General features: G+C 38.2%; 11 non-coding genes across 11 annotated transcripts; all 11 read left to right on the top strand.

Annotated features, from left to right (window-relative positions):
- The first annotated feature begins 447 nt into the window (after positions 1 to 447).
- Trnaa-ggc lies at positions 448 to 520 on the top strand. The gene has a single exon. It is a non-coding gene; the product is annotated as a tRNA-Ala (tRNA).
- A 214-nt stretch (positions 521 to 734) lies between these two features.
- Trnaa-ugc lies at positions 735 to 807 on the top strand. The gene has a single exon. It is a non-coding gene; the product is annotated as a tRNA-Ala (tRNA).
- Positions 808 to 4355: 3548 nt separating this feature from the next.
- On the top strand, positions 4356 to 4428 carry Trnaa-ugc. The gene has a single exon. It is a non-coding gene; the product is annotated as a tRNA-Ala (tRNA).
- An 812-nt stretch (positions 4429 to 5240) lies between these two features.
- On the top strand, positions 5241 to 5313 carry Trnaa-ugc. The gene has a single exon. It is a non-coding gene; the product is annotated as a tRNA-Ala (tRNA).
- A 2081-nt stretch (positions 5314 to 7394) lies between these two features.
- On the top strand, positions 7395 to 7467 carry Trnaa-ugc. The gene has a single exon. It is a non-coding gene; the product is annotated as a tRNA-Ala (tRNA).
- Positions 7468 to 9067: 1600 nt separating this feature from the next.
- Positions 9068 to 9140, top strand: Trnaa-ugc. The gene has a single exon. It is a non-coding gene; the product is annotated as a tRNA-Ala (tRNA).
- A 120-nt stretch (positions 9141 to 9260) lies between these two features.
- On the top strand, positions 9261 to 9333 carry Trnaa-ugc. Its single transcript has one exon. It is a non-coding gene; the product is annotated as a tRNA-Ala (tRNA).
- A 9165-nt stretch (positions 9334 to 18498) lies between these two features.
- Trnaa-ugc lies at positions 18499 to 18571 on the top strand. The gene has a single exon. It is a non-coding gene; the product is annotated as a tRNA-Ala (tRNA).
- A 1705-nt stretch (positions 18572 to 20276) lies between these two features.
- Positions 20277 to 20349, top strand: Trnaa-ugc. The gene has a single exon. It is a non-coding gene; the product is annotated as a tRNA-Ala (tRNA).
- A 3979-nt stretch (positions 20350 to 24328) lies between these two features.
- On the top strand, positions 24329 to 24401 carry Trnaa-ugc. The gene has a single exon. It is a non-coding gene; the product is annotated as a tRNA-Ala (tRNA).
- Positions 24402 to 25181: 780 nt separating this feature from the next.
- Positions 25182 to 25254, top strand: Trnaa-ugc. The gene has a single exon. It is a non-coding gene; the product is annotated as a tRNA-Ala (tRNA).
- Positions 25255 to 25295: the final 41 nt, after the last annotated feature.

Genomic DNA, 25295 nt, shown 5'->3' on the forward strand with positions numbered 1-25295 from the left:
AAAACCCGTAGAATCTTCTCATCTCATTGCTAAGTATAAAACCCGTGGACCCCTTGAATAAAATGAGGTCACTTGAAGGGAACCGGGGTCGATACCCGGCGCTTCCTAATCTTACTATTTTTTGTCTTGGTGGCGATAAAAATTATTGTGAGTGGTTGTTGAGTATAAAGCACTTGTTCTATATTATCTTACTTGTTTATGTCTTGATGATGATAAAAATTATTGATTGAAGTATAAAACCCGTTGAATATTTGAATAAAATAGTGTCACTTGCCGCGGGCTTAGCTCAGTAGGTAGTGCGCTCGCTTTGCATGTGGCAGGTACCGGGATCGATATCCGGCGTTTACAAATCTTGCTATTTTATGTTTTGGTGGCTATAAATATTAATGTGTGTGGTTGTTGAGTACAAAACCCGTAAAACCTTTGAAAAAATTGGCATTACTTGCCGGGGGCGTAGCTCAATTGGTAGAGCGCTCGCTTGGCGTGTCAGAGGTACCGGGATCAATACCCGGCGCTTCCAAGCCTTACTTTTTTATGTCTTGGTGACGATGAAAATTATTGTGAGTCATTGCTAAGTATAAAGCCCGCAGACTCTTTGAATAAAATGAAGTCATTTGAAGGGTACCGGTGTCGATACTCGGCGCTTGCAAATCTTACTATTTTATGTCTTCGTGATTATGTGATTATTAAGAATAAAACCCGTAGAATCTTTGAATAAAATAATATCACTTGCCGGGGGCGTAGCTCAATTGGTAGAGTGCTCGCTTTGCATGTGAGAGGTACCGGGATCGATACGCGGCGCTTCCAAATCTTACTATTTTATGTCTTGGTGGCGATAAAAATTGATGTGAGAGGTTGTTGCTTAGCATGTGAGAAGTGCCAGGATCGATACCCGGCACTTCCAAATCCTACTTTTTTATGTCTTGGCGATGATAAAAATTGTTGTGAATGATTTTTAAGTATAAAACCCGTAGAAACTATGAATAAAATAATGTCATTCGGCGGGGGCGTAACTCAATTGCATGTGAGGGGTAACGTGATCGATACCTGGCGCTTCCAAATCTTACTTTTTTATGTCTTGGTGACGATGAAAATTATTGTGAGTCATTGCTAAGTATAAATCCCGTGGACCCCATGAATAAAATGAAGTCACTTGAAGGAAACCGGGGTTGATACCCGGCGCTTCCAAATCTTACTATTTTATATCTTGGTAACTTCCAAATCTTACTTTTTTATGTCTTCGTGATGATAATGTGATTGTTAAGTATAAAACCCGTAGAATCTTTGAATAAAATAATGTCACTTGCCGGGGGCGTAGCTCAGTTGGTAGACCGCTCGCTTTACATGTGAGAGGTACCGGGATTAATACCCGGCACTTCCAAATCTTTCTATTTTATGCCTTGGTGGCGATAAAAATTGATGTGAGTGGTTGTTGCTTAGCATGTGAGAAGTACCGGGATTGATACTCCGTAATCCTACTTTTTTATATCTTGGTGATGATAAAAATTGTTGTGAATGATTGTTAAGTATAAAACCCCTAGAAACTATGAATAAAATAATGTCATTCGGCAGCACTCGCTTTGCATGTGAGATGTACCGGAATCGATACCCGGCGTTTCCAAATCTTACCATATTATGTTTTGGTGGCGATAAAAATTGATGTAAGTGGTTGTTGAGTACAAAACCCGTGAAACCTTTGAATAAAATGGCGTTACTTGCCTGGGGGTTAGCTCAAGTTTTTAAGTGCTCGCTTAGCATGTGAGAGATGCCGGGATCGATACCCGGCGCTTCCAAATCCTGCTTTTTCATGTCTTGGTGATGATAAAAATTGTTGTGAATGATTGTTAAGTATAAAACCCGTAAAACTTTGAATAAAATAGTACCACTTGGCGGGGGCGTAGCTCAATTGGTAGAGCGCTCGCTTTGCATGTGAGGGATACCGGGATATATACCCGGCGTTTCTAAATCTTGCTATTTTATGTTTTGGTGGCGATAAATATTGATGTGAGTGGTTGTTGACTACAAAACCCGTGAAATCTTTGAACAAAATGGCGTTAATTGCCGAAGGCGTAGCTTAAGTGGTTAAGAGCTCGCTTAGCAGCTGAGAGATGCCGGAATCGAAATCCGGCGCTTTCAAATCTTACTATTTTTTGTCTCGGTGGCAATAAAAATTATTGAGAGTGGTTGTTTAGTATAATACACGTGAAACCTTTGCTTAGGATGTGAGAGGTACCAGGATCGATGCCCGGCGCTTTTAAATCTTACTTTGCTATATCTTCGTGTTGATAAAAATTGATTGTTAAGTAAGTATAAAACCCGTAGAATATTTGAATAAAACAGGCTCACTTGCCTGGGGCGTAGCTAAAATAGTTGAGCGCTTGCTTAGCATGTGTGAGGTACCGGGATCTATACCGGTGCTTCCGCTTGTTATTATTTTTTGTCTCGGTGGCGATAAAAATTATCGTGAGTGGTTGTTTAGTATAAAACATGTGAAACCTTTGATTAACATGTGAGAGGTACCAGGATCGATGCCCGGCGCTTCCAAATCTTACTTTTTTACGTCTTGGTGATGATAAAAATTATTGTGAGTCTCTCTCTTTCTACTTGTTAAGTATAAAACGCGTAGAATCTTTAAATAAAATAATGTCAATTGCCGAGAGCGTAGCTCAATTGGTAGAGCGCTCGCTTTGCGTGTGAGAGGTATCGGGATCGATACCTGGCGCTTCCAAATCTTACTGTTATATGTCTTGGTGGCGATAAAAATTGATGTGAGTGGTTGTTACTTAGCATGTGAGAAGTGCCGGGATCGATACCCGGCGCTTCCAAATCCTACTTTTTTATGTCTTGGTGATGATAAAAATTGTTGTGAATAAATGTTAAGTATAAAACCCGTAGAATCTCTGAATAAAATAATGTTGCTTCTAGGGGGCGTAGCTCAATTGGTAGAGCGCTTGCTTTGCACGTGAAAAATACTGGGATCGATACCCGGCGTTTCCAAACCTTACTATTTTATGTTTTGGTGGCGATAAATATTGATGTGTGTGGTTGTTGAGCACAAAACCCGTAAAACCTTTGAAAAAATTGGCGTTACTTGCCTGGGGCGTAGCTCAAGTAGTTAAGCGCTCGCTTAGCATGTGAGAGATTCCGGGATCGATATCCGGCGCTTTCAAATCTTACTGTTTTTTGTCTTGGTGGCGATAAAATTTATTGTGAGTGGTTGTTGAGTATAAAACACGTGAAACCTTTGCTTAGCATGTAAGAGATACCAGGATCGATGCCAGGCGCTTCCAAGTCTTACTTTTTTACGTCTTGGTAATGATAAAAATTATTGTCTCTTTCTTTCTCTTTGTTAAGTATAAAACCCGTAGAATCTTTAAAATAAGGTCACTTGCCGGGGGCGTAGCTCAAATGGTTGAGCGCTCGCTTAGCATGTGCAAGGTATCGGGATCGATACCCGGCGCTTCCAAATGTTACTATTTTATGTCTTGGTGGCGATAAAAATTGATGTGAGTGGTTGTTGCTTAGCATGTGAGAAGTACCGGGATCGATACCCGGCGCTTCCAAATCCTACTTTTTTATGTTTTGGTGATAATAAAAATTGTTGTGAATGATTGTTAAGTATAAAACCCGTAGAATCTTTGAATAAAGTAATGTTACTTCCAGGGGGCGTAGCTAAATTCGTAGAGCGCTTGCTTTGCACGTGAAAGGTACCGGGATCGATACCCGGCTTTAATACGTGAAACCTTTGCTTAGCATGTGAGAGGTATATCATTGCTAAGTATAAAACCCGTGGACCCCTTGAATAAAATGAGGTCACTTGAAGGGAACCGGGGTTGATACCCCCGGGGTTGATGTCTTGGTGATGATAAAAATTGATGTGAGAGGTTATTGGTTAGCAGGTGAGAAGTACCAGGATCAATACCCGGCGCTTCCAAAGCCTACTTTTTTATGTCTTGGTGATGATAAAAATGGTTGTGAATGATTGTTAAGTATAAAACCCGTAGAAACTATGAATAAAATAGTGTCATTCGGCGGGGGCGTTGCTCAATTGGTACAGCGCTCGCTTTGCATGTAAGGGGTAACGTGATCGATACCCGGCGCTTCCAAATCCTACTTTTTTATGTCTTGGTGATGATGAAAATTATTGTGAGTCATTGCTAAGTATAAAACCCGTGGACCCCTCGAATAAAATGAGGTCACTTGAAGGGAACCGGGGTTGATACCCGGCGCTTCCAAATCTTACTATTTTATATCTTGGTAACTTCCAAATCTTACTTTTTTATGTCTTCGTGATGACAATGTAATTGTTAAGTATAAAACCCGTAGAATCTTTGAATAAAATAATGTCGCTTGTCGGGGGCGTAGCTCAATTGGTAGAGCGCTCGCTTTGCATGTGAGACGTACCGGGATCAATACCCGACGCTTCCAAATCTTACTTTTTTATGTCTTGGTGACGATGAAAATTATTGAGAGTCATTGCTAAGTATAAAGCCCGTAGATTCTTTGAATAAAATGAGGTCATTTGAAGGGTACCGGTGTCTATACCCGGCGCTTCCAAATATTACTATTTTATGTCTTCGTGATGATAATGTGATTATTTAGAATAAAACCCGTAGAATCTTTGAATAAAATAATGTCACGTGCCGGGTGCGTAGCTCAGTTGGTAGAGTGCTCGTTTTGCATGTGAGAGGTACCGGAATCGATACGCGGCGCTTCCAAATCTTACTATTTTATGTCTTTGTGGCGATAAAAATTGATGTGAGAGGTTGTTGCTCAGCATGTGAGAAGTACCAGGATCGATACCCGGCACTTCCAAATCCTACTTTTTTATTTCTTGGTGATGATAAAAATTGTTGTGAATGATTGTTAAGTATAAAACCCGTAGAAACTATGAGTAAAATAATGTCATTCGGCGGGGGCGTAGATCAATTGGAACAGCGCTCGCTTTGCATGTGAGGTGTAACGTGATCGATACCCGGCGCTTCCAAATCTTACTTTTTTATGTCTTGGTGACGATGAAAATTATTGTGAGTCATTGATAAGTATAAAACCGGTGCACCCCTTGAATAAAATGAGGTCACTTGAAAGGAACCGGGGTTGATACCCGGCGCTTCCAAATCTTACTATTTTATATCTTGGTAACTTCCAAATCTTACTTTTTTATGTCTTCGTGATGATAATGTGAGTGATTGTTAAGTATAAAACCCGTAGAGTCTTTGAATAAAATAATGTCACTTGCCGGGGGCGTAGCTCAGTTGGTAGAGCGCTCGCTTTGCATGTGAGAGGTACCGGGATTAATACCCGGCACTTCCAAATCTCTCTATTTTATATCTTGGTGGCGATAAAAATTGATGTGAGTGGTTGTTGCTTAGCATGTGAGAAGTACCGGGATCGATACCCGGCGATTCCAAATCCTACTTTTTTCTGTTTTGGTGATGATAATAATCGTTGTGAATGATTGTTAAGTATTAAACCCGTAGAAACTTGGTATAAAATAATGTCACTTTTCGGGGGCGTAGCTCAATTGGTAGTGCGCTCGCTTTGCATGTGAGAGGGTACCGGGGTCGATACCGACGCTTCCAATCTTACTAATTATATCTTGGTAACTTCAAATTCTCACTTTTTTATATCTTCGTGATGACAATGTAATTGTTAAGTATAAGAACCGTAAATCTTTGAATAGAAGAATGTCGCTTGCGGGGGCGTAGCTCAGTGGTATAGCGCTCGATTTGCATGTGAGAGGTACCAGGGATCGATACAGGCGCTTCCAGATCTTACTATTTATATCTTGGTAACTTCCAAATCTTACTTTTTTATGTTTTCGCGATGATAATGTAATTGTTAAGTATAAAACCCGTAGAATCTTTGAATAAAATAATTCCGCTTGCCAGGGGCGTAGCTCAATTGGTAGAGCGCTTGCTTTGCACGTGCAAGGTAACGGATCGATACCCGGCGTTTCCAAATCTTACTATTTTATGTTTTGGTGGCGATAAATATTGATGTGAGTGGTTGTTGAGTACAAAACCCGTAAATCCTTTGAAAAAAAATGGCGCCCTCACTTTGCATGCGAGAGGTACCAGGAACGATACCCGGTGCTTCCAAATCCTACTTTTTTATGTCTTGGTGATGATAAAAATTCTCGTGATTGATTGTTAAGTATAAAACCCGTAGAATACTTGAATAAAATAATGTCACTTCCAGGGGGCGTAGCTCAATTGGTTGAGAGCTCGCTTAGCATGTGAGAAGTGAGTGGTTGTTGAGTATAAAACTCGTGAAACCATTGCTTAGCATGTGAGACATACCAGGACCGATGCCAGGCGCTTCCAAGTCTTACTTTTTTATATCTTGGTGATGATAATAATTATTGTCTCTCTCTCTTTCTCTTTGTTAAGTATAAAACCTGTAGAATCTTTGAATAAAATACTTGCCGGGGCGTAGCTCAATTGGTAGAGCACTCGCTTTGCATGTGAGAGGTACCGGGGTCGATACCCGGCGCTTCCAAACCTTACTATTTTATATCTTGGTGGCGATAAAAATTGATGTCAGTGGTTGTTGCTTAGCATGTGAGAAGTACCGGGATCGATACTCCGTAATCCTACTTTTTTATATCTTGGTGATGATAAAAATTGTTGTGAATGATTGTGAAGCATAAAACCCGTAGAAACTATGAATAAAATAATGTCATTTGACGGGGGCGTAGCTCAATTGGTAGAGCGCTCGCTTTGCATGTGAGAGGTACCGGGATCGATCCAAATCTTACTGTTTTATGTATTGGTGGCGATAAATTTTGATGTGTGTGGTTGTTGAGTACAAAACCCGTAAAACCTTTGAAAAAATTGGCGTTACTTGCCTGGGGCGTAGCTCAAGTAGTTAAGCGCTCGCTTAACATGTGAGAGATTCCGGGATCGATATCCGGCGCTTTCAAATCTTACTATTTTTTGTCTTGGTGGCGATAAAAATTACTGTGAGTGGTTGTTGAGTATAAAACACGTGAAACCTTAGCATGTAAGAGGTACCAGGATCGATGCCCGGCGCTTCCAAGTCTTACTTTTTTACGTCTTGGTGATGATAAAAATTATTGTGAGTGTCTCTTTCTTTCTCTTTGTTAAGTATAAAACCCGTAGAATCTTTGAATAAAATAATGTTACTTCCGGGGGCGTAGCTCAATTAGTAGAGCGCTTGCTTAGCACGTGAAAGGTGCCAGGATCGATACCCGGCGTTAACACGTGAAACCTTTGCTTAGCATGTGAGAGGTACCATGATCGATGCCCAGCGCTTCAAAATCTTACTTCTTTATGTCTTGGTGATGATAAAAATTCATGTGAGTGTCTCTTTCTTTCTCTTTGTTAAGTATAAAACCCGTAGAATCTTTCAATAAAATAATGTCACTTGCCGGGGGCGTTGCTCAATTGGTAGAGCGCTCGCTTTGCATGTGAGAGGTACCGTGATCGATACCCGGCGCTTCCAAATCTTACTATTTTATGTCTTGGTGGCGATAAAAATTGATGTGAGAGGTTGTTGCTTAGCATGTGAGAAGTACCAGGATCAATAAATGGCGCTTCCAAATCCTACTTTTTTATGTCTTGGTGATGATAAAAATTGTTGTGAATGATTGTTAAGTATAAAACCCGTAGAAACTATGAATAAAATAATGTCATTCGGCGGGGGCGTAGCTCAATTGGTACAGCGCTCGCTTTGCATGTGAGGGGTAACGTGATCGATACCCGGAGCTTCCAAATCCTACTTTTTTATGTCTTGGTGACGATGAATATTATTGTGAGTCATTGCTAAGTATAAAACCCGTGGAGCCCTTGATAAAAATGAGGTCACTTGAAGGGAACCGGGGTTGATACCCGGCGCTTCCAAATCTTACTATTTTATATCTTGGTAACTTCCAAATTTTACTTTTTTATGTCTTCGTGATGACAATGTAATTTTTAAGTATAAAACCTTGGTAGAGCGCTCGCTTGGCGTGTCAGAGGTACCGGGATCAATACCCGGCGCTTCCAAATCTTACTTTTTTATGTCCTGGTGACGATGAAAATTATTGTGAGTCATTGCTAAGTATAAAGCCCGTAGACTCTTTGAATAAAATGAGGTCATTTGAAGGGTACCGGTGTCGATACTCGGCGCTTCCAAATCTTACTATTTTATGTCTTCGTGATGATGTGATTATTAAGAATAAAACCCGCAGAATCTTTGAATAAAATAATATCACTTGCCGGAAGCGTAGCTCAATTGGTAGAGTGCTCGCTTTGCATGTGAGAGGTACCGGGATCGATACGCAGCGCTTCCAAATCTTACTATTTTATGTCTTGGTGGCGATAAAAATTGATGTGAGAGGTTGTTGCTTAGCATGTGAGAAGTGCCAGGATCGATACCCGGCACTTCCAAATCCTACTTTTTTATGTCTTGGTGATGATAAAAATTGTTGTGAATGATTTTTAAGTATAAAACCCGTAGAAACTATGAATAAAATAATGTCATTCGGCGGAGGCGTAACTTAATTGCATGTGAGGGGTAACGTGATCGATACCTGGCGCTTCCAAATCTTACTTTTTTATGTCTTGGTGACGATGAAAATTATTGTGAGTCATTGCTAAGTATAAAACCCGTGGACCCCTTGAATAAAATAAGGTCACTTGAAGGGAACCGGGGTTGATACCCGGCGCTTCCAAATCTTACTATTTTATATCTTGGTAACTTCCAAATCTTACTTTTTTATGTCTTCGTGATGATAATGTGATTGTTAAGTATAAAACCCGTAGAATCTTTGAATAAAATAATGTCACTTGCCGGGGGCGTAGCTCAGTTGGTAGACCGCTCGCTTTACATGTGAGAGGTACCGGAATTAATACCCGGCACTTCCAAATCTTTCTATTTTATGTCTTGGTGGCGATAAAAATTGATGTGAGTGGTTGTTGCTTAGCATGTGAGAAGTACCGGGATCGATACCCGGCGCTTCCAAATCCTACTTTTTTATGTTTTAGTGATGATAAAAATCGTTGTGAATGATTGTTAAGTATAAAGCCCGTAAAAAACTTGGTATAAAATAATGTCACTTTGCGGAAGCGTAGCTCAATTGGTAGAGCGCTCGCTTTGCATGTGAGAGGTACCGGGATCGATACGCGACGCTTCCAAATATTACTAATTTATATCTTGGTAACATCCAAATCTTACTTTTTTATGTCTTCGTGATGACAATGTAATTGTTAAGTATAAAACCCGTAGAATCTTTGAATAAAATAATGTCGCTTGCCGGGGGCGTAGCTCAATTGGTAGAGCGCTCGGTTTGCATGTGAGTGGTACCGGGATCGATACCCGGCGCTTCCAAATCTTACTATTTTATATCTTAGTAACTTCCAAATCTTACTTTTTTATGTTTTCGTGATGATAATGTAATTGTTAAGTATAAAACCCGTAGAATATTTGAATAAAATATTATAAATAAATTATAAATATATTTCGCTTGCCAGGGGCGTAACTCAATTGGTAGAGCGCTTGCTTTGCACGTGCAAGGTAACGGATCGATACCCGGCGTTTCCAACTCTTACTATTTTATGTTTTGGTGGCGATAAATATTGATGTGAGTGGGTGTTGAGTACAAAACCCGTGAATCCTTTGGAAAAAAAATGGCGCGCTCGCTTTGCATGCGAGAGGTACCAGGAACGATACCCGGTGCTTCCAAATCCTACTTTTTTATGTCTTGGTGATGATAAAAATGCTTGTGATTGATTGTTAAGTATAAAACCCGTAGAATCCTTGAATAAAATGATGTCACTTCCAGGGGACGTAGCTCAATTGGTTGAGCGCTCGCTTAGCATGTGAGAAGTGAGTGGTTGTTGAGTATAAAACTCGTGAAACCATTGCTTAGCATGTAAGACGTACCAGGACCGATGCCCGGCGCTTCCAAGTCTTACTTTTTTATGTCTTGGTGATGATAAAAATTGTTGTGAATGATTGTTAAGTTTAAAACCCGTAGAATTTTTGAATAAAATAATATTACTTTTAGGGGGCGTAGCTCAACTGTTAGAGCGCTTGCTTTGCACGTGCAAGGTAAAGGGATCGATACCCGGCGTTTCCAAATCTTACTATTTTATGTTTTGGTGGCGATAAATATTTTTTTTATATATGATTTTATTGACATCTATTTAATAATATACAGTCATCCCTTATAACTAACTATTAGAATAACTAACTTAATCTATTCTTACATTTTCAATAGTGGTTAAAATAATAATAAATTCTGATTTCAATGATTCTAATTAGATTAAATAACTAGCTTAATTAAATTGATAAATTAACTTAGTTGTCTATGAATATTTTTGGCACTCAAATAAATATTTGGTTACATCTTTATATATACTCATGTTTTTCATAGCTAATATTATTGTCGTATTCGTTGGAAAAACTATATTTTTTCGTTCTAGGCGTTGGTAAAGCGCTTTTCTTTGTGTTGTATATTTCTTGCATCGAAAAACAATGTGATCCGTATTTTCAGGCCCTCCCTCTTCGCAGTCGCACTCTTCGAACCTCGATAGTCCATCTCTTAGCCGAAATGCTCTATTTTTTGTGTGACCAATTCGCATTCTTATGACGGTAGTGATGTGCATGCGGCTTTCTGTTATCTTTTGAAACCACGGTTTCGAATGCATATCTGAATTTATTTTCCGATATATTTTCCCTTTTCTTTGACTAATGTTGTCGAATATACTTTGCCATTTTTCTCTTTGTTCTTTCATGACTATTTTGTTGATATCTGCTGATAGAAAGCTGCTTATTGCGGTTCCCAAATAACATCCCTCTTTGGCCAGCTCGTCCGCCTTTTCATTTTCGGTTATTCCTGCATGTCCCTTTATCCACATAAATTTTAGGTCAAATCCTTTCCATCTTAGACTCATAGTTTGATCTATTATTTCATATACTATTTTATTAGCATTTTTGTAAGTTCTTTTTATAGCTTCTAGAGCTGATTTACAGTCAGTTAGAATAACACTCTTTGTAATTTTTTCTTCTTCTATTATATTTATTGCTATTTTGATAGCCGTCATCTCGGCAGTGAAACTAGAAGCACTTTCAGGCAATTTATATTTCTGTTCTATATTGAGTCGGGGTACATACACGGCACAACCAGCACCTTCTTTCTTTGATCCATCCGTAAAAATAAGTGTGAAATTATATTAGTATGTGTTTTATTTATTTCTTGTTTGAATATAACGTTCATTTTTTATATATTAATATTTATTTATCCATAGGTAGCTACTCACTAAGATCGGGTTTTCTTTTCTGCTCCAATATGTATTTTCCTCACGTAAATCCTTTATATTATTCAATGTTTGTAACACTATTTTGTCGTTTCTGCTTACCTTCGATAATAAATATCTTTTTGATATTATTTCCCACCTTGATTCTAGAGGTAATTCTCCGGACTCTGCTAATAGGGTATTTATTGGAGAGGATTTCAGCGCACCTAATGAAATTCGTATTGCTGAGTATTGAATTTTATTCAATTTATCTATATCTCGTTTGGTGAGATTTCTACTCATAAAGCTGATGGTATCTAGATGACACCTTATCAATGCTTTATATATGTTTAAACAAATTTCCGGATGCGCCCCCCATTTCATATTGCAAATTGTCTTCAATATATTTATACCCTTCTCACATTTTCTGCATATGTTTAATATCTGGCTTTTAAATTCGATTTTTTTGTCATATGTTATTCCAAGAATTTTTTGTTCATCCATAACTGGAAACTTGTGTTTGCCCAGCTGAATGTCACTAATATGATCATACTTCCTATGCCTACTAAATTGCATCACTACCGATTTTTCGTGTGCCAATTCCAATCCATTGTAATTTAGCCATTCTTCCAACTGTAATACACTGTTGCTCATGTATTCCTTGCATTTCTCACAATCTTTATCTATTACATAGAGGGCTATGTCGTCCGCATATTGCAGTGCGCACACAGGTTCTTTCACCACTTCCTTTAGGTCATATGTATATAGGTTGAAGAGTATGGGGCCTAATCCTGATCCTTGTGGGAGCCCTATGTTGGCTAGTCTGGGCCCGTATAGGCGCCCGTTATATCTGACAAAAGTCTCTCTGTTTCTTAATAACTCCATTATTAATGACACAAATTTAGGATTGATGTTCATTTCTCTCATTTTTGTTTCCATTATGTCATGGTTCACGTTATCATAGGCTTTTTTAATGTCTATTGATAATAACATCATATATCCGTTTTGGGAGTGCGTTATTTGTATTTTACTGAATAATACACTGTGATAATCCCTTATTCCTTTTCCTTTCCTGAATCCAAATTGAAAATTAGGTATCATATTATTTTTTTTCAAGGTACCATTCTAGTCTATTTTTCATAATTCTTTCAAAGAGTTTTAATATATTAGATTCTAAACATATAGGTCTATATGAGATTACTAGTCTTGTGTCCCGTCCTTTTTTTAGAATTGCCACGATTATACTCTCTTTCAGGCTTCTCGGTATATAGGCTCGTTCGATAAAGTCATTAAATATTTTCACTAAGTATTCTTTCCATGTGTCATTCATTTTAAATAGCATTTCGTAGTGTATTTGGTCTTTTCCTGGTTTTTGTTTCTTCTAAGCATATTGGAGTAACCAAACTATCTATCTGACTTCTAGGATTTGTTTCTCTTCTTTTGTTAACTACAATTTCGGGAGTCATATACTCTAATAGTTCATCTCCAAATTCGTTGTTTATTGATGGCTCTTGGTTTGGACTCTCCACTTTTTATTAAACTTTCTCACAGTCTGCCAAATTTTTTTATAACCCATCTCTAAATTTATACTGTTGGTGAATTTAATCCAAGAGTCTATCTTTTTCATTTTCAATTTGATTTTGATCGGAGCATTAATTTTTACGTATTTTTCGTAGTTTTCAAAATTCGCTGCTTTTTTATATTCTAAGAATGCTTTTCTACGCTCCTTGACTATTTCTTCGCATTCATCATCCCACCATACACAAGGCTTGAAATGTAATCTATTATTTTGACTAGTTCTAGGAATGCTTTCTTTGGCCGTTTGATTTATATATTTTATTAGCTTACCGATGTCTGGAGTCTCCTCTTCATGAATCTTGTGTGTTATTGATTTCATGTTCTTTTGGTATTTGTCCCAATTTGCTTTTCTCAAGATCCACTTTTTTTGAGTTGTGTTGTTTTTTCTTATTTCTTGTGAATAATTTATTTTTAACTTTATGGGAAGATGATCCGACCCCAGAGATTCATTAGACACACTCCATTCGATGTCCATTGTCATACTGGGCGAGCATATGCTTAAGTCGACTGCTCCTATTCTTTTATATGGATTTTCTATCATTAATCATAAGCCCTTCTTCATCCAAAATTTCATATAATATAGGGTTCTTTACATCCTGATTTCTTGACCACGCTATGTGTTGAGCGTTAAAATCTCCCATTATTATTCTTGGATTTTCAATTTGTTCGAAAATGTTTTTCACATTGTTTATGTTGGCATTTGGTGCACAATATATAACAGCCAAATTATATGTTTTTCTACCAGTTATATTTATTAAGCAAGCTTGAATATATGGGTCATTATTTACTAGTGTTCTTCTTGAGTATTTTATATTTTTTTTCGATTAGAAAGGTGACCGCACCATAGTTATCAATTCTATTATCAGTCTCTAAATTGTAATTTCTAAATTTGTATTTAACATTGTTTTTCAACCAAGTTTCTGACAAAGCCGCAATGTTTATTTGGTTAATATACATATAATTTTCTATGCTTCCTCTATTTGCGTTCAATGACCTGCAATTGAGTTGTAACAATTTTATTTCACTCATTTTTATTTTTATATTAATTTATTATATAATGTTCACATTGCTTTTCATTTTTTTATCACGTCTGTTTCTTTCCCTTTGTAACCTTCTCCTTCATTAATCATTTCATCTATTAAATTTATTATTCTTTCATCTGTTATTTTATATGTTTTATTCGCAATTTTCTCACCCTTTTTGATGTTTTCTACTGATTGTGCGCCATTCACTTGATTTATATTTTCACTTTTTCCATTGCTTTCCGTTTTATTCTCTTCCCGCACTTCTTCTTTGCCATCCGTATTTTCGTTATTTTTGACTATATCTTTTTCACGTACTTCTTCCATTCTTTTGCTTTGTTCCTCTCTGTCAGTTTTGTTTGTTTCAGTTCCTTTTTCCATACTTTTGCTGTAACTTTTTTTATTGTATGTCAGTTTTCCTTGACCGACTGTTCTCGGTATCCCAGCATTCTTTGCTATAAGTTCCGGAAACGCATTTTCATTTTCTTTGCTATTTAAATTAAATTTAGCCGCTTTAACGTATGGCTTGTTGAATAAAATTTCGTATGCTTTTTTCTGTGATATACCTTTCATAGCGGCCAATGTTTTTATGTTTTTATTTTTTTCGTACTCCGGACATAATTTGCTAGTCGCATAGTACTCCTTTTTGCAAAATATACAGTTTGGCAATTCTTTCGAATTGCAGTCCCTGATGTTGTGCGGTCCTGTGCATCGACTGCACCTAGATTTGCCTTTGCACTGATTTTTTACGTGTCCATATCTCAAACAATTATAGCACTGAATAACTCTTGGTACATATAATTCTACCGGGTATTTAACATAGTGTAAAGATACTTTTTCAGGTAGCTTTGTGCCTCTGAAAGTCAATATTACGTTTTTCCCTGTTTGTTTATAATTATTAGTATAAGTACTTTTTTGGCATTGTGCGTTCAAAACTTCTATGGGGCTTTCTATGCTTTCTAATAATTCCTTTTCGGTTATTTCTTTATCTACGTTTTATATTAATCCTCTTATTGAAATGTTTTGTGAAGGGATGTATGTTTTTAGGTTAATGTCTTTGAATATTTGATTGTTTACTACAAAGTTTGCCCAATAGTGACTTTTAAATACTATTTTAATTCGATTTTTTTCAATACTTTTAATTTCTTCTACTTCTTTACCTATTCTGGGAATTTTCCATGTATTTTCCTGCCTAATGCCATTTCGTGAATTTCTTCAATGTTTTTATCTATGCTTTCTGCATACACGGTGTATGGCTTATCTTCCTTCCTATATCTGATACCATTCAAAACTTGGAAAAAAAATTCCTTATTTTTTGAATTATCATTCCTTTCACTTTTTCCCGGATTTGAATCATCATTTGTGCTTTCGCTAACTTTACTATCTACTAGGTTGGAGTTTCCTATCTTTTTTAAATCTACAATATTTTGATCTATGATTTTCTCAGGTTCATTGTTCACATTTTTCTCTGTACCTTTTTTGCATACCTTATGATTTATTTGTCTCAAATCTTCGGAAGCACTTCGTTTTTGTGACTTCATATCGTCACAATCCATCTTCTCATGTTTGGAGTTTAATTTTCTCGAAATATGTTCATTTTCAATTCTATTTTTGGGCTGGCTTTTCTCTTTCCAGCCAGCTCCTTCTTCACCATACTTCCCGCTACTCATGCGCGAATTACATTCCTTTGCACTAATTAATCAAATTGTATTACTTACTTCCAACACTTACAATTTTGACAGATTACTTTTTATTTACACTGTTACTGCACGATGTTCACTGTTCGAGCGCTGACGGCCGAATCCCGCGATAAATATTGATGTGAGTGGTTGTTGAGTACAAAACCCGTGAAACCTTTGAAAAAAATGGCGTTACTTGCCGGGGGCGTAGCTCAAGTATTAGCGCGCTCGCTTTGCGTGCGAGAGGTACCGGGATCGATACCCGGTGCTTCCAAATCCTTTTTTATTTCTTGGTGATGATAAAAATGCTTGTGAATGATTGTTAAGTAAGTATTAAAACCCGTAGAAACCTTGAATAAAATAATGTTACTCCCAGGGGGCGTAGCTCAATTCGTAGAGCGCTTGCTTAGCACGTGAAAGGTGCCGGGATCGATACCCGGCGTTAACACGTGAAACCTTTGAGACGTACCAGGATCGATGCCCAGCGCTTCAAAATCTTACTTCTTTATGTCTTGGTGATGATAAAAATTATTGTGAGTGTCTCTTTCTTTCTCTTTGTTAACTATAAAACCCGTAGAATCTTTCAATAAAATAACGTCACTTGCCGCCGCTTCCAAATCTTACTATTTTATGTCTTGGTGGCGATAAAAATTGATGTGAGAGGTTGTTGCTTAGCATGTGAGAAGTACCAGGATCAATACCCGGCGCTTCCAAATCCTACTTTTTTATGTCTTGGTGATGATAAAAATTGTTGTGAATGATTGTTAAGTATAAAACACATAGAAACTATGAATAAAATAATGTCATTCGGCGGGGGCGTAGATCAATTGGTACAGCGCTCGCTTTGTATGTGAGGGGTAACGTGATCGATACCCGGAGCTTCCAAATCCTACTTTTTTATGTCTTGGTGACGATGAAAATTATTGTGAGTCATTGCTAAGTATAAAACCCGTAGACCCCTTGAATAAAATGAGGTCACTTGAAGGGAACCGGGGTTGATACCCGGCGCTTCCAAATCTTACTATTTTATATCTTGGTAACTTCCAAATCTTACTTTTTTATGTCTTCGTGATAACAATGTAATTTTTAAGTATAAAACCCGTAGAATCTTCTCATCTCATTGCTAAGTATAAAACCCGTGGACCCCTTGAATAAAATGAGGTCACTTGAAGGGAACCGGGATCGATACCCGGCGCTTTGTGAAAATTATTGTGAGTGGTTGTTGAGTATATAGCACTTGTTTTATATTATATTACTTGTTTATGTCTTGATGATGATAAAAATTATTGATTGAAGTATAAAACCCTTGATTGAAGTATTTGAATAAAATAATGTCACTTGCCGGGGGCTTAGCTCAGTAGGTAGAGCGCTCGCTTTGCATGTGAGAGGTACCGGGATCGATAACCGGCGTTTACAAATCTTACTATTTTATGTTTTGGTGAGAAAAATTATTGTGAGTGTCTCTTTCTTTCTCTTTGTTAACTATAAAACCCGTAGAATCTTTCAATAAAATAACGTCACTTGCGCCGCTTCCAAATCTTACTATTTTATGTCTTGGTGGCGATAAAAATTGATGTGAGAGGTTGTTGCTTAGCATGTGAGAAGTACCAGGATCAATACCCGGCGCTTCCAAATCCTACTTTTTTATGTCTTGGTGATGATAAAAATTGTTGTGAATGATTGTTAAGTATAAAACACATAGAAACTATGAAAAAATAATGTCATTCGGCGGGGGCGTAGATCAATTGGTACAGCGCTCGCTTTGTATGTGAGGGGTAACGTGATCGATACCCGGAGCTTCCAATCCTACTTTTTATGTCTTGGTGACGATGAAAATTATTGTGAGTCATGCTAAGTATAAAACCCGTAGACCCCTTGAATAAAATGAGGTCACTTGAAGGGAACCGGGGTTGATACCCGGCGCTTCCAAATCTTACTATTTTATATCTTGGTAACTTCCAAATCTTACTTTTTTATGTCTTCGTGATAACAATGTAATTTTTAAGTATAAAACCCGTAGAACCTTCTCATCTCATTGCTAAGTATAAAACCCGTGGACCCCTTGAATAAAATGAGGTCACTTGAAGGGAACCGGGATCGATACCCGCGCTTTGTGAAAATATTGTGAGTGTTGTTGAGTATATAGCACTTGTTTTTATATTATATTACTTGTTTATGTCTTGATGATGATAAAAATTATTGATTGAAGTATAAAACCCTTGATTGAAGTATTTGAATAAAATAATGTCACTTGCCGGGGGCTTAGCTCAGTAGGTAGAGCGCTCGCTTTGCATGTGAGAGGTACCGGGATCGATAACCGGCGTTTACAAATCTTACTATTTTATGTTTTGGTGGCGATAAATATTGATGTGTGTGGTTGTTGAGTACAAAACCCGTAAAACCTTTGAAAAAAATGGCGTTACTTGCCGGGGGCGTAGCTCAATAGGTACAGCGCTCGCTTGGCGTGTCAGAGGTACCGGGATCAATACCCGGCGCTTCCAAATCTTACTTTTTTATGTCTTGGTGACGATGAAAATTATTGTGAGTCATTGCTAAGTATAAAGCCCGTAGACTCTTTGAATAAAATGAGGTCATTTGAAGGGTACCGGTGTCGATATCCGGCGCTTCCTAATCTTACTATTTTATGTTTTCGTGATGATGTGATTATTAAGAATAAAACCCGTAGAATCTTTGAATAAAATAATGTCGCTTGCCGGGGGCGTAGCTCGATTGGCAGAGCGCTCGCTTTGCATGTGAGAAGTATCGGGATCGATACCCGGCGCTTCCAAATCTTGCTATTATTATGTCTTGGTGACGATAAAAATTGATGTGAGTGATTTTTGCTTAGCATGTGAGGAGTACCGGGATCGATACCCTGTAATCCTACTTTTATATCTTGGTGATGATAAAAATTGTTGCGAATGATTGTGAAGTATAAAACCCGTAGAAACTATGAATAAAATAATGTAATTCGGCGGGGGCGTAGCTCAATTGGTACAGCGCTCGCTTTGCATGTGAGAGGTAACGGGATCGATACCCGGCGCTTCCAAATCTTACTATTTTATATCTTGGAAACTCCCAAATCTTACTTTTTTATGTCTTTGTGATGATAATGTAATTGTTAAGTATAAAACCCGTAGAATAATTGAATAAAATAATGTCACTTGCCGGGGTTCGTTGCTCAATTGGTGGAGCGCTCGCTTTGCATGTGAAAAGTACCAGAATCGATACCCGGCGCTTGGTGACGATGAAAATTATTGTAAGTCGTTGCTAAGCATAAAACCCGTGGACTCTTTGTATAAAATGAGGTCACTTGAAGGGTGCCGGGGTCTATACCCGGCGCTTGCAAATCTTACTATTTTTTATCTTGGTAACTTCCAAATCTTACTTTTTTATGTCTTTATGATAATAATGTGATTGTTAAGCATAAAACCCATAGAATGTTTGAATAAAATAGTTTCACTTGCCGCGGCCGTAGCTCAATTGGCAGAGCGCTCGCTTTGCGTGTGAGAGGTACCAGGATCGATGCCCGGCGCTTCCAAATCTTACTTTTTTATGTCTCGGTGATGATAAAAATTCTTGTGATTGTTAAGTATAAAACCCGTAGAATATCTGAATAAAATAGGGTCACTTGTCGGGGCGTAGCTCAAATGGTTGAGCGCCTGCTTAGCATGTGAGAGGTACCAGGTCATTTTTATGACTTCGTGATGATAATGTGGGTGATTGTTAAGTATAAAACCCATAGAATCTTTGAATAAAATATTGTGTGAATAAAACTTGCCGGGGGCGTAGCTCAATTGATAGAGCGCTCGCTTTGCATGTGAGATGTACCGGGATCGATACCCGGCTCTTCGAAATCTTACTGTTTTATGTCTTGGTGGCGATAAAAATTGATGTAAGTGGTTGTTGCTTAGCATGTGAGAAATACCGGGATCGATACCCGGCGCTTCTAAATCCTAGTTTTTTATGTCTTGGTGATAAAAATTGTTGTGAATGATTGTTAAGTATAAAACCCGTAGAAACTTTGAATAAATTAATGTCACTTGGCGGGGGCGTAGCTCAATTGGTAGAGCGCTTGCTTTGCATATGAGAAGTACCGAGATCGATACCCGGCACTCCCAAGTCTTACTTTTTCATATCTTGGTAACTTCCAAATCTTACTTTTTTATGTCTCCGTGATGATAATGTCACTTGCTGGGGCCGTAGCTCAATTGGTAGAGCTGGTAGAGCTGGTAGAGCGCTCGCTTTGCATGTGAGAGGTACCGGGATCGATACCCTGCGCTGCAAAATCTTACTTTTTTAAGTCTTGGTGACGATGAAAATTATTGTGAGTCATTGCTAAGTATAAAACCCGTGGACTCTTTGTATAAAATGAGGTCATTTGAAGGGTACCGGGGTCTATACCCGGCGCTTCCAAATCTTACTATTTTATATCTTGGTAACTTTCAAATCTTACTTTTTTATGTCTTTGTGATGATAATGTGAGTGATTGTTAAGTATAAAACCCGTAGAATCTTTGAATAAAATAATGTCACTTGCCGGGGGCGTAGCTCAATTGGTAGAGCGCTCGCTTTGCATGTAAGATGCAAGAAATTAATGTGAGTGGTTGTTGCTTAGCATGTGAGAAGTACTGGGATCGATTCCCGGCGCTTCTAAATCCTACTTTTTGGTGTCTTGCTGATGATAAAAATTGTTGTAAATGATTGTTAAGTTTAAAACCCGTAGAAACTTTGAATAAAATAATGTCACTTGGCGGGGGCGTAGCTCAATTGGTAGAGCGCTTGCTTTGCATGTGAGAGGTATCGGGATCGATACCCGGCGCTTCCAAGTCTTACTATTTTAAATCTTGGTAACTTCCAAAATGATAATGATAATGTAATTGTTAAGTATAAAACCCGTATAATCTTTGAATAAAATAATCCGGCGCTTCCAAATCTTACTTTTTTATGCCTTGGTGATGATAAAAATTATTGTGATTGTTAAGTATAAAACCCGTAGAATATTTGAATAAAATAGGGTCACTTTCCGGGGGCGTAGCTCAAATAGTTGAGCGCTTGCTTAGCATGTGAGAGGTACCAGGTCTTTTTTATGTCCTCGTGATGATACCGTAATTGTTAAGTATAAAACCCGTAGAATCTTTGAATAAAATAATGTCGCTTGCCGGGGGCGTAGCTCAATTGGTACAGCGCTCGCTTTGCATGTGAGAGGTACCGGGATCCATACCCGGCGCTTCCAAATCTTACTATTTTATATCTTGGTAACTTCCAAATCTTACTTTTTTATGTCTTCGTGATGATAATGTAATTGTTAAGTATAAAACCCGTAGAATCTTTGAATAAAATAATGTCGCTTGCCGGGGGCGTAGCTCGATTGGCAGAGCGCTCGCTTTGCATGTGAGAGGTATCGGGATCGATACCCGGCGCTTCCAAATCTTGCTATTTTATGTCTTGGTGGCGATAAAAATTGATGTGAGTGATGTTTGCTTAGCATGTGAAGAGTACCGGGATCGATACCCGGCGCTTCCAAATCTTACTATTTTATGTCTTGGTGGCGATAAAAATTGATGTGAGTGGTTGTTGCTTAGCATGTGAGAAGTACCGCAGAGCGCTCGCTTTGCATGTGAGAGGTATCGGGATCGATACCCGGCACTTCCAAGTCTTACTTTTTTATATCTTGGTAACTTCCAAATCTTACTTTTTTATGTCTCCGTGATGATAATGTAATTGTTAAGTATGAAACCGTAGTATCTTTGAATAAAATAATGTCACTTGCTGGGGCCGTAGCTCAATTGGTAGAGCGCTCGCTTTGCATGTGAGAGGTACCGGGATCGATCCCCTGCGCTTCAAAATCTTACTTTTTTATGTCTTGGTGACGATGAAAATCATTGTGAGTCATTGCTAAGTATAAAACCCGTGGACTCCTTGTATAAAATGAGGTCATTTGAAGGGTACCGGGGTCTATACCCGGCGCTTCCAAATCTTACTATTTTATATCTTGATAACTTTCAAATCTTACTTTTTTATGTCTTTGTGATGATAATGTGAGTGATTGTTAAGTATAAAACCCGTAGAATCTTTGAATAAAATAATGTCACTTGCCGGGGGCGTAGCTCAATTGGTAGAGCGCTCGCTTTGCATGTAAGATGCAAAAAATTGGTGTGAGTGGTTGTTGCTTAGCATGTGAGAAGTACTGGGATCGATTCCCGGCGCTTCTAAATCATACTTTTTGGTGTCTTGGTGATGATAAAAATTGTTGTATATGATTGTTAAATATAAAACCCGTAGAAACTTTGAATAAAATATTGTCACTTGGCGGGGGCGTAGCTCAGAGCGCTTGCTTTGCATGTGAGAGGTATCGGGATCGATACCCGGCACTTCCAAGTCTTACTATTTTAAATCTTGGTAACTTCCAAAATGATAATGATAATGTAATTGTTAAGTATAAAACCCGTATAATCTTTGAATAAAATAATGTCACTTGCCGGAGGCGTAGCTCAATTGGTAGAGCGCTCGCTTTGCATGTGAGAGGTATCGGGATCGATATCCGGCGCTTCAAAATCTTACTTTTTTATGTCTTGGTGACGATGAAAATTATTGTGAGTCATTGCTAAGTATAAAACCCGTGGACTCTTTGTATAAAATGAGGTCATTTGAAGGGTACCGGGGTCTATACCCGGCGCTTCCAAATCTTACTATTTTATATCTTGGTAACTTTCAAATCTTACTTTTTTATGTCTATGTGATGATAATGTTTATATTTTGGTGGCGATAAATAATGATGTGAGTGGTTGTTGAGTACAAAACCCGTGAAACCTTTGAAAAAAATGGTTGAGCGCTTGCTTAGCATGTGAGAGGTACCGGGATCTATACCCGGCGCTTCCGATTGTTACTATTTTTTGTCTCGGTGGCGATAAAAATTATCTTGAGTGGTTGTTTAGTATAAAACATGTGAAACCTTTGCTTAACATGTGAGAGGTACCAGGACCGATGCCCGGCGCTTTCAAATCTTACTTTTTTATGTCTTGGTGATGATAAAAGTTATTGTGAGTCTCTCTCTCTTTCTCTTTGTTAAGTATAAAACCCGTAGAATCTTTAAATAAAATAATGTCGATTGCCGAGAGCGTAGCTCAATTGGTAGAGCGCTCGCTTTGCGTGTGAGAGGTATCGAGATTGATACCCGGCGCTTCCAAATCCTATTTTATTATGTCTTGGTGATGATAAAAATTGTTGTGAATAATTGTTAAGTATAAAACCCGTAGAAACTTTGAATAAAATAGTGTCACTTGGCGGGGGCGTAGCTCAATTGGCAGAGCGCTCGCTTTGCGTGTGAGAGGTACCGGGATAGATACCCGGCGTTTCCAAATCTTGTTATTTTATGTTTTGGTGGCGATAAATATTATTGTGAGTGGCTGTTGAGTATAAAGCACTTGTTTTATATTATCTTACTTGTTTATGTCTTGATGATGATAAAAATTATTGATTGAAGTATAAAACCCGTTGAATATTTGAATAAAATAATATCACTTGCCGGTGGCGTAGCTCGGTAGGTAGAGCGCTCGCTTTGCAGTTGGTAGGTACCGGGATCAATACCCGGCGTTTCCGAATCTTACTATTTTATGTTTTGGTGGCGATAAATTTTTTTGTCTCGGTGGCGATAAAAATTATCTTTAGTGGTTGTTTAGTATAAAAACATGTGAAACCTTTGCTTAACATGTGAGAGGTACCAGGACCGATGCCCGGCGCTTTCAAATCTTACTTTTTATGTCTTGGTGATGATAAAGTTATTGTGAGTCTCTCTCTCTTTCTCTTGTTAAGTATAAAACCCGTAGAATCTTTAAATAAAATAATGTCGATTGCACGAGAGCGTGCTCAATTGTAGAGCGCTCGCTTTGCGTGTGAGAGGTATCGAGATTGATACCCGGCGCTTCCAATCTATTTTATTATGTCTTGGTGATGATAAAAATTGTTGTGAATAATTGTTAAGTATAAAACCCGTAGAAACTTTAAATAAAATAGTGTCACTTGGCGGGGGCGTAGCTCAATTGGCAGAGCGCTCGCTTTGCGTGTGAGAGGTACCGGGATAGATACCCGGCGTTTCCAAATCTTGTTATTTTATGTTTTGGTGGCGATAAATATTATTGTGAGTGGCTGTTGAGTATAAAGCACTTGTTTTATATTATCTTACTTGTTTATGTCTTGATGATGATAAAAATTATTGATTGAAGTATAAAACCCGTTGAATATTTGAATAAAATAATATCACTTGCCGGTGGCGTAGCTCGGTAGGTAGAGCGCTCGCTTTGCAGTTGGTAGGTACCGGGATCAATACCCGGCGTTTCCGAATCTTACTATTTTATGTTTTGGTGGCGATAAATATTGATGTGTGTGGTTGTTGAGTACATAACGCGTAAAACCTTTGAAAAAATTAGCGTTACTTGCCTGGGGCGTAGCTCAAGTAGTTAAGCGCTCGCATAGCATGTGGGAGATACCGGGATCGATATCCGGCGCTTTCAAATCTTACTATTTTTTGTCTTGGTGGCGATAAAAATTATTGTGAGTGGTTGTTGAGTATAAAACACGTGAAACCTTTGCTTAGCATGTAAGAGGTACCAGGATCGATGCCCGCGCTTCCAAATCTTACTTTTTTATGTCTAGGTGATGAATAAAATTATTGTGTCTCTTTCTTTGAGGGTACCGGTGTCGATGCCCGGCGCTTCCAAATCTTACTATTTTATGTCTTCGTGATGATAATGTGATTATGAAGAATAAAACCCGTAGAATCTTTGAATAAAATAATGTCACTTGCCGGGGGCGTAGCTCAATTGGTAGAGCGCTGTCTTTGCATGTGAGAGGTACCGGGATCGATACCCGGCGCTTCCAAATCTTACTATTTTATGTCTTGGTGGCGATAAAAATTGATGTGAGAGGTTGTTGCTTAGCATGTGAGAAGTACCAGGATCGATACCCGGCACTTCCAAATCCTACTTTTTTATGTCTTGGTGATGATAAAAATTGTTGTGAATGATTGTGTGAAAGTAGAAACTATGAATAAAATAATGTCATTCGGCGGGGGCGTAGCTCAATTGGTACAGCGCTTGCTTTGCATGTGAGGGATAACGTGATCGATACCCGGCGCTTCCAAATCTTACTTTTTATGTCTTGGTGACGATGAGAATTATTGTGAGTCATTGCTAAGTATAAAAATCGTGGACCCCTTGAATAAAATGAGGTCACTTGAAGGGAACCGGGGTTGATACCCGGCGCTTCCAAATCTTACTATTTTATATCTTGGTAACTTCCAAATCTTACTTTTTTATGTCTTCGTGATGATAATGTGAGTGATTGTTAAGTATAAAACCCGTACAATCTTTGAATAAAATAATATCACTTGCCGGGGGCGTAGCTCAATTAGTAGAGCGCTCGCTTTGCATGTGAGAGTTACCGGGATCGATACCCGGCGCTTTCAAATCTTACTATTTTATGTTTTCCTAGCGATAGAAATTGATGTGAGTGGTTGTTGCTTAGCATGTGAGAAGTACCGGGATCGATACCCGGCGCTTCCAAATCCTACTTTTTTATGTCTTGGTGATGATAAAAATTATTGTGTGATTGTTAAGTATAAAACCCGTAGAATATTTGAATAAAATAGGGTCACTTGACGGGGGCGTAGCTCAGTTGGTAGAGCGCTCGCTTTGCATGTGAGAGGTACCGGGATTAATACCCGGCACTTCCAAATATTTCTATTTTATGTCTTGGTGCGATAGAAGTTGATGT

This window comes from Ctenocephalides felis, unplaced genomic scaffold, assembly GCF_003426905.1.
Source record: "Ctenocephalides felis isolate EL2017-DRISC unplaced genomic scaffold, ASM342690v1 CF-g0.4_SCAFFOLD_01492, whole genome shotgun sequence".
Lineage (NCBI taxonomy): Eukaryota > Metazoa > Arthropoda > Insecta > Siphonaptera > Pulicidae > Ctenocephalides > Ctenocephalides felis.